General features: G+C 40.5%; 1 pseudogene; it reads right to left on the bottom strand.

The window, feature by feature from the left end:
* Positions 1-11,958: 11,958 nt before the first annotated feature.
* Positions 11,959-12,963, bottom strand: LOC100590673 (annotated as a pseudogene).
* Positions 12,964-13,364: the final 401 nt, after the last annotated feature.

Below are 13,364 nucleotides of genomic sequence, written 5' to 3'. Positions count from 1 at the left end.
TGTGACACAGAACTAGGAGGGACAAGGGAGCAACAGAAGCCCAGAAAGATCTTGAATGTCATGCACATAAGACCACCGGGCTCTCTCCACTCTCTTCTTTGCCTCATGGAGTTTATATTGCCCAGCTGCAGTGACCTCCTCACCAATAGCAGTGACTGCCTCACCAATCGCAGTACACCTTGTGCCTGGGGTACACTATCTATCTGGAATGTTCTTCCTCTCACCCAAATCCTACCCATCCTCCCAAGACTAGCTCAAAAGATAATAAGTAACCATAGCTAACAATTTCTGACAACTTACTATTTTCCAGATATTATGTTAGCATTAGCTCATATAATTGGCCTACCTATGAAGGAGGTACTGTCACTCACTCCATTTTACAGATGAGGAATTGGGCTCAGAGCTGTTAAGTGCTCATAATCACACCACACTGGGCTTGAACCCAGACCTGGATACCTTCAAAACCCTGTGTTTGATCCTGACCTAACACTGCCCCTGAAATAGCAATAGTTAACTTTCTTGATGACTTACTAAATGACAGGCATTAAGCACTCCCTCAAACTGTTTTATCTGATGCTGGTAACAACTCAATGAGATAAGAATCAATTTAAATATCATCTTCAGAGTATGAAACTAAAGTAGAGAAAGAAACTTGCTCAAATGCCACCTCCTCAACAAAGTTTTGCCAGATTCCCCACACTCTTGAACACGATTCCTCCCCCCTCTGAAATCTGAGGCACTGCAGTGCATCTCCAATAGCATCACCACCCTGTGCTTCATATGCTTGCTGCTTAGCCTGTATCATCTTTTTATTAAAAGGGCAATCTAAGTATGACTCACCGTCAATTACCCCAAGCACCTGTCCGTAGTTTCCCAACGGCCATTCCCTGGCAATTACTTGCTTCAAGTAAGCACTTGCAGTATATTAATGAATGAACACTGGAATGCCTGCAATGTGCCATCGAGGGACTCAACTAGTGATGACTCACAGAGTGCCCCTCAGTATTTGCTTAGACCACACCACTGGGCCCTCCAGCCAGGGCAGAGCCAGTTATCTCACAGCCACTAGACTTCTGGATCACATTCAACATTAACCGGGGCACTATATACACTGCCTGAAGAGCAGAAAAAAGAAATTCAATTTCTATTTATTGTAAGTAGCTCATAATGTAGTAAAATAACCATAGTGGTGCAGAGTTGTAGGTTTTGGAAGCCATCACACCCAGTCCTGCTCTTCACTGCTCCATAAGCTTGATCCCATTAGTGACTTAACTTACTTGAACTGCAGACTCCTCATCTATAAAATAAAAAACAGTAAGAACCACCTGCTTGGGACCATTAGGAGGACTAAGTGAGACAATACATGAAAAGCATCTATAACTAAGGTGCCTGGCAGTAAATGGTAGTTATAATTAAATATGAAAGTAGTATATTCTGCATACTGCATTTAAGGGGGATCACCGGCAAACAGGAAATCTGAAAGAGGACAAGAGGATTGTTCCATATGCTGTCAAAGGAACTGGAGGAGTTTGGCCTATGACGTCTAGGAGAATGTACAAGACATATCTTAATAGATCTGCAGAATTCGCATATGGAATAGAAAGATGAATTCTGTGTGGCTCCTAAGCTGAACTAGAACCAATGGATAAAGTGGTAAAGCCTAAATTTTGATTCACCATAAGGGAAGACTTTCAAATGACTAGGCTGTCCAGTTGGACTGGAAAACTAGCAGGAGTTTGCTCATTGGACTTGCTCAGGCAAAGCCTAGAAGATATGTCAGAGATACTAAAGGCAGAAATGCTTTATGTGGGAGGTCAGCCTAAATGGCAAGGAAGTTTCATGCTAATGCCAAGATTTTGTTATTCTGTTGTCCAAAAACACAAATGCACATGGGAAAGTTGAATAATGAAAGATCCAAAGGTTTCATGCACTCGATTATTAATTCTGGAGTGGCACAAATTAATCTATCAGCTGCAATGATTTATTTCCACCCACATCCAGGTAGACTCCTATTCCGGAATACCTACAAAGATGATTCAGAGCTGTCATCTTGGCATCTCTCCAGACAATAGATTCATAGTTTCCTAAAGTTGGACAGAACCTGTGAGTTTTTTTAAACCAACTTCTGATCAAATGTCTTTGAATAGAAGAATAATCTCACACTCCTTAGCTGGTTAGCAGCGCACAGAGAAAAACAATCCCTACACAGTGGAGATAAACACATAAAGTGATCACTGAGAACATCCAAACTTTAGGCACCAGGACTGCTGTCTAGCGAGGGCTATTCTCTGCTTCCAGGATGGCGCCTTGTTATTGCATCCTTCAGAGGAGCGGAACCCTGTGGCCTCACATGATGGAAGGCAGAAACCAAGTCAATCAAACCCTGCATAAAGCCTCTTTTATGAGGGCCTTAATTTCACTGGTGAAGAAGGAGACCTCATGGCCTAATGACCTCTCAAAGGCCCCACCTCTTAATCCTCACACTTTAGCCATTTCGTTTCAACACCCGAATTTTGGAGGGGACACATTCAAAGCATAGCACACCCCATGCTTCTAGAAAAAGGAGAGGGAATCACCAAAGCAGTTGAGAAGCAAAAATAGGTGCCCTTACTTGTACCCACAGACACAAAAGCAGGGACTATTTTTACCTATATTACATTAGGTATGCAGTTGGCTATGTTTTCATAGATACCATGTCTCTCGTCTAAAGTCTACTTTGACTGATGTTGATATATCTTTCAAGATTCATTTTTTCATGGTATATCTTTTTCATCTTTTTGCTTTTAACCTGTGTCTTTATATTTAAAGTAGGCTATTTGCAGAAGTATACATTTGGGTATGGCTTGGTTTTATTTTAAATCATGTCCGACAAAAATATTCCTTTTAATTGGAGTGTTTAGATCATTTTTATTAATATAATTACTAGTGTGGTAGGAATTAAATCTGCCATTTGTGATTTGTTTTTTATTTGTTGAATCTGTTATTTATTCCTTTTATTTATTTCTTTTTTTTTTTTGAGATGAAGTTTCACTCTGTCACCTAGGCTAGAGTGGCGTGATCACAGCTCACTGCAACCTTGAACTCCTGGGCTCCAGTGATCCTCCTGCCTGAGCCTCCTAAATTGCTGGGATTACAGACATGAGCCACTGCATCTAGCATATTTATTCCTTTTCGCATCTTTCCTTGCCTTCCTTAAAGTCAATTGAGTATTTTTAAAGAAATTTATCTTAACTAAATGCTTATTTCCCATGCTTTTTGGTAGTTTTTTTTGGGGGGGGCTGGAATTGCTCTAGGTTTTACATTGTGCTTCTTTCCCTTATTGCAGTACACTTTCAAATAGTATTATGCCAATTTACAGTGTAAAAACTATAATGTTTTAACAGTATATGTATATTTCACTCTCCCAGCCTTTATGCTATTGTTGTGGCACATTTTACTTCTAGAAATATTATAAAGCCTATAATGCATTGTTATCTTTTCTTCTGCAGTGTCAAACTTGCTATTAATCCCATCTAGTAATTTTTAAATTTCAAATATCAAGAAATTCCATTTGGCTCTCTTTTGTATCTTCCATTTCTCTCCTTGCTGCATTCATGTTTTTCTTTTTCTTTTTCTTTTTTTTTTTTTTTTTTTTTTTTTGAGACAGAGTCTCGCTCTGTCGCCCAGGCTGGAGTGCAGTGGCGCAATCTCGGCTCACTGCAAGCTCCGCCTCCCGGGTTCACGCTATTCTCCTGCCTCAGCCTCTCCGAGTAGCTGGGACTACAGGCGCCCGCCACCACGCCCGGCTAATTTTTTTGTATTTTTAGTAGAGACGGGGTTTCACCGTGGTCTCAATCTCCTGACCTCATGATCCACCCGCCTCGGCCTCCCAAAGTGCTGGGATTACAAGCGTGAGCCACCGCGCCCAGCCTCATGTTTTTCTTTAATACTTGAACATAATTATATTAGTTGTTTTAGCATTCTTGTCTCCTAATTGCATCATCCCTATCATTTCTGAGTCTGTTTCTATTGACTGATTTTTTTCCTGGTTATGAGTCTTATTTTCCTTCTTGGAATGTCTAACTTTTTTTTTTTTTTTAGAGGGAGTCTCCCTCTGTCGCCGAGGCTGGAGTGCAGTGGAGCGATCTCGGCTCATTGCAAGATCCGCCTCCCAGGTTCACGCCGTTCTCCTGCCTCAGCCTCCTGAGTAGCTGGGACTATAGGCGCCCGCCACCACACCCAGCTAATTTTTTGTATTTTTGGTAGAGACGGGGTTTCACCGTATTAGCCAGGATGGTCTCGATCTCCTGACCTTGTGATCCGCCCGCCTTGGCCTCCCAAAGTGCTGGGATTACAGGCATGAGCCACCGCACCTACCCAACAATTTTTTATTGGATGTTGGACATTATAATTTTAAGTTGTTGAGTTACTAAATTATATTGTCTTCCCTTAAAGAGTGTTTGGCATTGTTCTGTTAAGTAGAAAATTTACTTGAGGTTGGCCGGGCATGGTGGCTCATGCCTGTAATCCCAGCACTTTGGGAGGCCGAGGCAGGCAGATCACGAGGTCAGGAGATCGAGACCATTCTGGCTAATATGGTGAAACCCCGTCTCTACCAAAAATACAAAAAAAATTAGCTGGGCGTGGTGGCGGGCACCTGTAGTCCCAGCTACTCAGGAGGCTGAGGCAGGAGAATGGCATGAACCCAGGAGGCGGAGCTTGCAGTGAGCCAAGATCATGCCACTGCACTCCAGCCTGGGCGACAGAGCAAGACTCTGTCTCAAAAGAAAAAAAAAAAAGAAAATTTACCTGAGGTTCAATGCAATTGTTTTCCAGATTTGTTAGAGCATATCTATAGTAGCCTTCACTCTATGGATAATTTAGCCCATTAATAAGCTATGGTGGCCAGGCACGGTGGCTCATGCCTGTAATCTCAGCACTTTAGGAGCCTGAGGCAGGCAGGAGAATTGCTTGAGCCGAGAAGTTCAAGACCAGCCTGGGTAACATAAGAAGACTCCAGCTCTACAAAAAAATTTAAAAATTATCCGGGCATGGTGGTGTATGACTGTAGTCCCAACTATTTAGGAGGCTGAAGTAGGAGAATCACTTGAGCCTGGCAGGTCAAGGATGAAGTGAGCTGTGACCACAGGGCCACTGCACTCCAGCCTGAGTAACAGAGTGAGGCTCTGTCTCAAGAAAAACAAAAACAAAAACAAAAACAAAACAAAGCTATGGCCATTCTAGGGTCTCTAGTGAATGCTCCAAATGATCAACAAGAACTCTCAACCCTGGCCTATGGGAACTCAGTGATCCCAGTCCTATGTGAGCTCTAGAACCTTTTCAGCTCAAGCAATCCAGTCACTCTTTGCCCATAGTCTCACTCTGTCACCCAGCGTGGAGTACAGTGGCATGATCTCAGCTCACAGCAACTTCTTCCTCCAGGCTCAAGCAATCTTCCCACCTCAGCCTCTCATGCAGCTACGACCACAGGTGCACTCCACCATGCCTGGCTAATTTTTGTATTTTTTGTAGAGATGGGATTTCGCCATGTTAGCCAGGCTGGTCTCAAACTCCTGGGCTCAAATGATGCGCCTGCCTCAGCCTCCCAAAGTGCTGGAATTACAGGCATGAGCCACCATGCCTAGCGAATAATAATTCAAAAGATTGGTGTGAGCATAAGATCATTTATGTGAGAATTTTTTTGCAAACTACAAATGTCTATTATTATTACTGTTATTATTAGATTATAAATTCCAACAAGAAGTTAAAAAGTACCTTGAGCTTAACTGTAATTTCTCAGTTTTGACAGGGTTTAGGGGACAGGGTGAAGATTTGAAAAGGATATATATGAAGTGCCTAGCAGGATGTCCAAAATATATTTAACATTTTAAAAATCTTGGTATAAATGGATTACCCTTTCATACATATGAGACTGTATGCATGAGGGGACTCCAAAAAGCTCACAGAATCTGGGTGCAGTGGTGTGTGCCTGTAATCCCAGCTACTGGAGAAGCAGAGGTAGGTGGATCATTTGAGACCAGCCTGGGCAACATAGTGAGACCCTTTTCTTAAAAAAGAAAAGAAAAGAAAATGTTAGTGGAAAATGAAATTAAAAGATAAAAATAGAAAATATAAACTGTATTTCTCAACATAAGCTCCACCAAGGTTAAGATACTCTATAAGCAATGATACCAGCCATATAGTCTGATCCTTAAAGAACTGGGAATTTAACAATGTCAATGCAGTTTTTTTTAAAATAATTAACTGAAGAAAAGTGGGTGCCCTTTAAAGATCTTTTCAAGATTGGAAAACATAAATAAGTCAGAAGGAGTCAAATCAGTACTGTAAGGTGGATGCCTAATGATTTCCCACAGAAACTCTCAAAAAATTGCCCTTGTTTGGTGAGAGAAATGAGCAGGAGCATTGTCAAGGACTCTCTGGTGAAACCTTTCCAGGTGCTTTTCTGCCAAGTCTTTGGCTTTCTCAGAACACTCTCATAATAAGCAAATGTTTTCATTCTTTGGCCATCCAGAAAGTCAACAAGAAAAATTCCTTGAGTATCCCAAAAAACTTCTGCCATGACCTATGCTCTTGACTGATCCACTTGTGCTTTGACTGGACAACTTCCACCTCTTGGTAGCCATTGTTTCGATTGTGCTTTGTCTTCAGGATCATACTGGTAAAGCCATGTTTCATCTCCTGTTACAATTCTTCGAAGAAATGCTTCGGGATCTTGATCCCACTTGTTTAAAATTTCCATTGAAAGGTGTGTTCTTGTCTGCAGCTGATCTGGGGACAGTGGTTTTGGCACCGTTGAGTGGAAGTTTGCCCAACTCTAATTCTTGAGTCAGAAGTGTTTAAGCTGAACCAGTTGAAATGCCTATGGTATTGGCTATTGTTTTCTGGTGTTAATCATCAGTCCTCTTCAATTACTGCATGAACAATATTAATCTTTTCCTCACAAATTGATATGGATGGTCTGCCACTGTGGGCTTCACCTTCAACAGTCTCATTCATTCTTAAAATGAGTTATCCATTTGTAAACTAATAATTTATTTTGGGCATCGTTCCCATTAATTTTTCATAAAGCATCAGTAATTTCACCATTTTCCACCCAAGCTTCACTATAAATTTGCCATTTGTTCTTGCTTCAATTTTTGTAGAAATCATCTGTTCTGATAGGGAATCATTTCAAACTGATGTCTTATCCTTCTTAATGCCTCAAGCTAGATCCTGTTCAGGCATATTATAAAAATTTAGTGTGATTTTATTTTAGTGCAAAAACATTTTGAAATGCATCCATGGTTTTTTCATAATATGCATTTTCCATGATTTTTTGAAGACCCCTCATGTAAGAATATATGTGATCATATATATATGTGTGTGTGTGTGTGTGTGTGTGTGTATAATCACATATGTAAGGATATATGTTAAAATGTAAACAGGTTATATTGAATTTTCCCTGAGTCACTATTCTAGATATGGAAGATACAATCGAGAATTACATGGACAAAACGCCTTCAATTTTTTGTCATTTACTTCTCTTCAACTGCTCTCCCATTTACAAGGACCACTTTTTTAATTGGTAAAATGAAAACCAAACTACAGTGTAGAGGTGATAAAAAGATCAGTGGTTGCCAGGGGTTTACAGAAGGAAAGGGAAGGGATGTAGAGCTAGAGCACAGGAGATTTTTAGGGCAGTGAATTACATTGTCACTTGGTAAAACCCATAGAACTGTACATCACACAGAGCAAATCCTAATGTAAACTATGGATTTTAGTTAATAATAACATACCTCTATTGATTTTCATTTGTAACAAATGTACCACACCAATGCAAGATGTTGATAATAGGGGGAACTGAAAGTGGAATGGGGTATATGGGAACTCTCTGTACTTTCTGTGCAAGTTTTCTGTAAACCTAAACCAGTTCTGAAAAATAGTCTTTAATTAAAAGAAAAACTGAAAAAGAAAAGAAAAATCAATGAAAATTCTGGCTTGCTTAGATGGACACTTTCCAAATACTAAATTGCAATTGAGTTATTCTTCTTGGCAGTAAACAACTTGTGGCCTTTTTTCTTTTATAGCAAGAAATAACTAGCTGCATCTCTCTTTTTGACTCAAGTATATTGAACAATAACAAGAAAATGCCTGGTTGGGTATAGAAAAACTGCCTTGTTAGCTATTTTATTTATGATGTGTGCTTTAATATTTGTTTATATGCTAATACTGGTTGCTTGGCAACTAAGTTTGGGGCTTCCTTCAGGTAGAAGTGCATTGTCTAATAGCACCTCATTGTCTTCAGTGCTGGATTTCCAAAGCCACCCACCATACCCTAAGTTATGGAATTCTCGGTTTGAATAGATCTAGTTTTTTTCTTATTCATTCAACAACTATTTATATAGAGTGTCTACTATGTGTCAGTCACAATTCTAGATTCTGAAGATAGAGTGAAGAATAAAGTGAACAAAGTCCCTGTCCTCAAGGAGCTTATATTCTAGTAGGGTGGGGGGATAAACAAATATAATTTTTCAATGATAATATTCAGGTAAAGATGGAAATGAGTGCTATGAAAAAAGTAAAGTAGAGTAAGGAGATAAAAAGACTTTGGAAGAATGTTTCTCTTTGCTAGTTTATGAGTAGTTAGTGAAGATCTCCCCAAAGAGGTAATATTTGAAGATAGCTGAATGAAGTGAGGGGTGTGCCGTGGAAATACATTTGTATATGGGATTAGAGGCATGCCATGGAGGAAAAGCTAGTGCAAATGTTAGGTTCTGAAGGGAAGGCAAGGGTTAAAGAAAGACACGCACACAGTAAGACGGCAGCTCAACAGCAAATTCAGAATTTACGTCCAGCATAAAACCTACAGAAGTAGGGGACCAGCCTAATGCCAGAGCCCACTGCTGCTTACAGGCTGGGACAATTTATAGGTATGAGTGGGAGGGGTCTGGGCAGTAGGGCTTGCTTCCTGGCAGGATACTGATAAGATGTTCTCGTGATGAGGTGGTTCTGGCCCTTGTTCAGGTGGGATGTCATCGTGATATTCCTTGGACCTTTGTCCAGCAAGATATGATTGGGATGTTTCTTTCTTTCTTTCTTTCTTTCTTTTTTTTTTTTTTTTTTTTGACAGTTTCGCTCTTGTCACCCAGGCTGGAGTACAATGGCATGATTTTGGCTCACTGCAACCTCCACCTCCCAGGTTCAAGTGATTCTCCTGCCTCAGCCTCCCATGTAGCTGGGATTATAGGCACCCACCACCACGCCTGGCTAATTTTTGTATTTTTAGTAGAGATGGGGTTTCGCCATGTTGGCCAGGCTGGTCTTGAACTCCTGACCTCAGGTGATCCGCCCATCTTGGCCTCTAAAAGTACTGGGATTACAGGCGTGAGCCACCACATCTGGCCTGGGATTTGGGCCTTTGTCTGCCTTGTGGTCAGGTGGTTACGCACGATGTTTCTCAAGGCCCAAACCCCTGTGAAATGTTTCACTTTGACCAAGGTCTGCAAAATAGTGGGAAGCTTACAAAATGATGCAGTTTAGACTAACAGCAAAGACCCTGGAACAGGGGCATGCTTGGAATTTCCAAAGACGGCAAGCTGAGTAAGTCAGTGAGTTAGCCAAAGAGGATGGGAAATAAACTCAGAGCTATGGAAGGCCACTGGGGAATTTTGAGCATTTTTAAAAATGTGGCATGATAGTTGCTATATGGAAAGTAGACTGTGAGGGATATTTAGAGGCAAATGAAGAGATCAGGCAGACACTACTATAGTGGCCAGAAGAGAGACCGCAAACTGAATGAACCAGTCAGGTGGACAACCAGCAATCCAGGTTTAATGCCATGTTCTATGTCAAAGAAAAACTACTATTTATCTCCAAATTAGAGGTAACAAACCAATTTGGGAAACAAAGACTAACTGATTAGGTAAAAACAAAGTTCAGCAGTGATTTCTGTAGAAATCACTTTTCCCTAAGCTTCAGGGAAAAGCTGATTTTCTAAGCAATATTCTCCTCTCCCACATTGCCTGAAATCTTTTTCACTACCTTAAAATCAATTTCTCATATTGACAAGACATATTATACAAAAGCACTTATGTTTACATCTCAGTAATACAACTTACATCTCCATAATAAAAATAATCTAATTTTTTAAGTAGACAAAAGGTTTCGAATGGACATTTCACAAAGATATACAAATGATTGATAAGCACATAAAAAAGCATTCAACATTAAGTCAACAGAGAAATGCAAAATAAAATCACAGTGGGATACTACAAGACACCCATTAGAATGGCTAAAAGTAAAAAGACCAAAAATACCAAATGTTGATGAAGACAGGGAGCTACTGGAAGTCTCTTATCTTGTTGGGAGTATAAAATGGCACAATAACTTTAGGAAATAGTCTGGCAGTTTCATTTAAAATTAAATGTAGCCCCTACCTTATGATTCAGCAATTTCACTCCTAAATGTTTACCCAAGAAAAATGAAAGCCTGTGCCCACAAAAAGAAAATAATATATATATAGCCTTATTCAAAATGTTCCAAAACTGGAAACAGACTAAGTATTGTCAACAGGAAAATGGACGAACAACCTGTAGTGTACTTGCACAACAGAAGACTACCCAGCAATAAAAAAGAATTCACTAATGATACACAAAATAACATAGATGAATCTCAAAAACATTATGCTAAATCAACAAAGCCTTACATTTAGAAGCACATATATTGTATCATTCCACCTGTTTTAAGTTCTAGAACAGCCAAAAATAATTTATGTATCTCTTTAAAAAGTCAACAGTGGTAAGTTACCTCTGGGTAGAGGGGCAGGTGGACAGGGATTAACTGGGAAGAAAGAAGAGAGAAGTTCTCATAATGTTTCATAATGTCCTATGTCTTGATAGAAATTTAGATTACACCGATGTCTACAATTGTTAAAATTCCTCCAAAGCCTGGCATAGTGCCAGATAGTCCTATCTACTTGGGAGGATGAGGCAGGAGGATCTCCTTGAGCTTAGGAGTCAGAGTCCAGCCTGGCCAACATAGTGAGATCACATCTCTAACAACAACAAAAATTCTTCCAATGGCACATTTAATATTTGTGCATTTCACTATATGACAACTAACCCAAAAATTTAAAAGAACCATAAACAAAGATTGAACTCATGTTAATGATATTCATACTGAAGCATTTAGGGGTGAGGTATACAGATAGTTACAACTTACTTTGAAATTCTGCAAAGTAAAAAAAAAAAAGTGAATTGATGGAGAGATAGGGGGATGGATATGTGATAAAGTAAATGTGGCAACATGTTAATTGTAGAATTTAGGTGGTGTATAAATTCCTTTTTTTTTTTTTTTTTTTTTTTTTTTTTTTTTTTTTTTTTTTTTTTGAGACGGAGTCTCTGTCTGTCACCCAGGCTGGAGTGCAGTGGCGCGATCTCGGCTCACTGCAAGCTCTGCCTCCCGGGTTCACACCATTCTCCTGCCTCAGCCTCTCCGAGTAGCTGGGACTACGGGCGCCCGCCACCACGCCCAGCTAATTTTTTGTATTTTTAGTAGAGACGGGGTTTCACCGTGGTCTCGATCTCTGTATGTTTGAAAATTTTCATATTAAAATATTGAGGAGGAAAATTTCAATTTCTCCTATTTGAGTTTAGCTCTTCAAGGACAGTAATTTCAAGTTGAATGGTGAAGAATTATATTTTTAAAAACAAGCAGGAATTGACTCTCCTTAGCATAATGTTAGTATTCAATACATTTTGATTAATTAGTTAATTAATTTTTTGAGTACAGGGGACTTTATTGATAGTACATGACAAAGTGCGCTTCCTAGGCCCCTCCCTCGTCAGGGGGGTCTGTGTGGAAATTGTGGGGAGGGGAGATTCTCAGTGTGGTGGGGAACTGAGTGTGGCAGGGACTCCCTAGCAGCTGAGGGCCTCTCTCCTCCTCTCATGCTCTCATTGTGGCTGGTGGTCTGGGGTCTTACTCCTCAGAGGCTTTGTGGGCCACGAGGTCCACTACCCTGTTGCTATAGCCAAATTCATTGTCATACCAGGAAATGAGATTGACAAAGTGATTGTTGAGGGCAATGCCAGCCCCAGCGTTGAAGGCAGAAGAGGGGGTGTTGCCGTTAAAGTCAGAGGAGACAACCTGGTGCTCATGTAACCCAGGATGCCCATGAGGGGGCCTCCAATTCCTGCTTTACCACCTTCTTGATGTCATTATATTTGGCAGGTTTCTCCAGATGGCAAGTCAGGTCCATGACCAACACGTTGGCAGTGGAGACATGGAAGGCCATGCCAATGAGCTTCCCATTCAGCTCAGGAGTAACCTGGCCCATAGCTTTGGCACCACTAGTAGATGCAGGGATGATGTCCTGGACAGCCACATGGCCATCATGCCACAGTTTCCCAGAGGGGCCATCCAGGGTCTCCTGGGTGGCAGTGATGGCATGGACTGTGGTTATAAGTTCTTCCATGATGCCAAAGTTGTCATGGATGACCTTGGCCAGGGGAGCTAAGCAGTTGGTGGTACAGGAGGCTTTGCTGATGATCTTGAGGCTGTTTTTGTACTTCTCATGATTCATGCCTATCATGAATAAGGGGGTGTCAGCAGAAAGGGCAGAGATGATGACCCTTTTGCCTCCCTCTTCTAAGACATCTCCAGCTTTCTCATGGTATTTAAGATGCCAGTGGACTACACAACATAATCAGCACCAGCATCACCCCATTTGATTTTGGTGGGATCTCACTCTTAGAAGATGGTAATGGGATTTCCACTGATGACAAGCTTCCTATTCTCAGCTTTAATGGTGCCATGGAACTTGCCATGGGTGAAATCATACTGGACCATGTGGATCATGCAGTTGAAGTCAACGAAGGGGTCATTGATGGTGACAGTATCCACTTTGCCAAAGTTAAAAGCAGCCCTGGTGACCATACATCCAACATGGCCAAATCCATTTACTTTGGTCTTCACCTTCACCATGGTGTCTCAGGGATACAGCTGGTGCTACATGAGAAGATGCAGCTGTCTGTCTAACGGGAGGAGCAGAAAGTAATTGTATACATTTTCTACATGTCTTTCTTACTAATATATGGCAAGCATCTTTCCTTTTCATTAAGTATTCTTCTAAAACACCATTTTTAATAATAGAAAATTTGGGGATCTATTGCCCTCATTCTCACCTACATTGGGTTTTATCTTTTCTTTTAACTCTTTGCCAATTTAGGGAACAAAAAAGATATCTCTCCTTTATATTTCTGATTGCTAGTGAGGCTCTTCATGTTAATTGGTCTTTTATCTTTTCTATGAAAGTGCTTTTATTGGTGTATAAACACTCTTTATATATTAGGGTTGTTAGCATTTTTGTCATATGTGTTACAAAT

This window comes from Nomascus leucogenys, chromosome 3, assembly GCF_006542625.1.
Source record: "Nomascus leucogenys isolate Asia chromosome 3, Asia_NLE_v1, whole genome shotgun sequence".
Lineage (NCBI taxonomy): Eukaryota > Metazoa > Chordata > Mammalia > Primates > Hylobatidae > Nomascus > Nomascus leucogenys.
The sequence above is the reverse complement of the archived record's forward strand: the minus strand, read 5'-3'. Positions and strand labels throughout refer to the sequence as shown.